We start from the raw sequence: 2,500 nt of genomic DNA, 5'->3' as shown, positions 1-2,500 counted from the left end.
AGGGTGCAATTGTATTCAGCCACGGCGGAAAGATGTCAGCGTTGATGGGTGGACCAGATGTCAGAATATCGAGTGAAAGCGTGCACCAGAGGTATGTGGTCTGTGCGAGTGACGAACGGCATATCTTCTAAGAAATGGCGAAATTGATGGACAGCCAAGTGCACCGACAGCAGTTCGCTATCGAAGGTAGAATAACCGGATTTTGCCTTGGACACTTTCCTGCTGAAGAAGGCCAATGGGTGGGGCGAGCCGTTGACCACCTGCTCGAGTGCTGCACCAATAGCGACGTCGCTGGCATCGGTGGAGAAAAGGAGAGGGGCATGTGGGATTGGAAAAGTGAGAGCCGCAGCGGTTGATAGGGCCTTCTTTGCATTGCAGAGGGACGCTTCTTGAAGGGAACCCCACTTCAGGTCCTTTGGCTTACCCTTGAGGGAGGCGTAGAGCGGAGCAAGAGTGGCGGCAATGGCTGGCAGAAAACGGTGATAGTAGTTGATCATGGCCAAGAATTCCTGCAGAGCTTTGACGTTCGAGGGCGCGGGGAACTCCTGAACAGCTGCTGCCTTCCTAGGGAGGGAATGGACTCCTTCAAGAGTGATGCAGTGCCCTAAGAACAACAATTCGTTGGCGCCAAAGGTACACTTGTCGTACGGAGGTGTTCCTCTTTTGAAGAGGAGAACATAAGTATGTCGTCCTCATAACATACACAGAAGGGGAGGTCCCCTAAGATGCCATCCATGAGATGTTAAAACTTGGCAACAGCATTACGAGGAGTTATTGAATGTGTATATACCAAACGGAGTAGTGATGGCGGTCATGGGGATGTCTTTTGGGTTCATAGGCACCTGATAATCCCCCTTCAGGAGGTCAGGTGTAGAGAAAACCTTTGCTTTGTGCAGGTAGGAGGTCACGTTGGCAATGTTTGGGAGGGGGTAGTGATCCGGTTCTATTTGCATGTTCTGGTCCCTGTAATCCTCGCACAGACGGAGGTAGCCGTTTTTCTTCAGAACGATGTGTAAGGGTGACGACCATGGACTGGAGGCCTTTTGGTAAAGGCCCATTTCCTCTATTTCAGCGAACATCTGTTTGGCGGCTGCCAATCGTTCTGGTGCCAGACGTCTGAATTTTGCGAAGACTGGGAGTCCCGTCGTCTTGATATGGTGATAAGTACCGTGCTGCGTGTACGTTTCGCGAAGTTCTGGACGGTAAACTTCCGGGTACGATGTAAGGAGGTGGGCGTAGGCATTCGTGGGTGCGCTGATGTGGAGAGCGAGGTTGGAGGATTCTCAACGTGACGTCAGCAATGAGAAACTTCCAATTAGATTTACCGTTTCCGAACGATAATGTGAGGCTCTCGTAACCGTAGGTGGGTATCGCAGATCCGTTGGCAACTTCCAAGCCGAAGTCGGCAGACGTAGACAGACTAAGTCGTGTCCTGAAGAGTTCCCCTGACAAAAGAGAATGACAAGCACCCGTGTCTACCAAAAATCGCACGACCGTTCCTGCATCATGTAAAAAGAAAAGATTAGAAATACAGGAGGCCACCGCCACGAGCGATGGCCTACTTACACGTTTTTTGGCCACTGAGAATCCTTGGCACATTTTTTCGCGGTTGCACCGAATATGAAGTGGTAGTAGCAAAACTACGGCGGATGGGGGGTAGAAAGTGGCTTTGGAAGTCGTTGGTTTGGGTGCGAGTAAGTGGTGGCTGGCTTTGTCGCCACTTCGTCAGGTCACGGGGTAGGCGTGTATGTCCTACGGCATTCACGTCAGCTTCGGTTGAAGTTGAATAGGCATCCTCTTGCTCAGGGGTGGAAGCATTGATGGTGGTCTTGAAGTGGCTGTTCATAAGGGCGTTGTCTTTGGTCATCAAGTCCTTTATGGGTAAACTATCGACATCGGGTGTTGTAGCGCGTATAGGTCTGGGTAAACGGCATATCCAAAGGGCACGAAGTAAGTTCACCTCACAAGGAGAGCAGTCTGCAGCAGGTTGGAGGCGAGCGATACTGATCATTTCCCTAAGGGCGAGCAAAGGCCTTTGATACCCCAACGGTTGTTGCGAGAGCTAAAAAAGCTTTGCTATATGGGCGGCTGTCAACGGCGAGTGCTGCTGCAGAAAGAATGTTTTGAGGGCGTCATACCCTATTGGGGTGTCTCCTTGTTCATAAAGCTAGTTGGATATTTCCGAAAGGTGAGCGGGTTACACCATTGATGCACAACTGGAATTTTGCGAGCTGAAACCAAGCAAACGCCTCTCTGCTGGCGAATGACGAAATGTCAATGGGGGAGACACAGCATTAACTTACGTAGAGTCCGCCGTAGTACCAACGTAGGAGGGGTGAGGGCGGGATGGAATGTGGGAGGAGTGAGTCGACTTCCGAGGTCACCAGTGTGATGATTCAAGAGAAGGTTGTTACTCAAAGACAGGAGATGAAAGCAACTGAGTGAGTTTATTTTAGAAAACTCTCCTATATATACAAAAGCTCAATGCAACAAAAAATTT

Source organism: Palaemon carinicauda, chromosome 16 (assembly GCF_036898095.1).
Source record: "Palaemon carinicauda isolate YSFRI2023 chromosome 16, ASM3689809v2, whole genome shotgun sequence".
Taxonomy (NCBI): domain Eukaryota; kingdom Metazoa; phylum Arthropoda; class Malacostraca; order Decapoda; family Palaemonidae; genus Palaemon; species Palaemon carinicauda.
The sequence above is the reverse complement of the archived record's forward strand: the minus strand, read 5'-3'. Positions refer to the sequence as shown.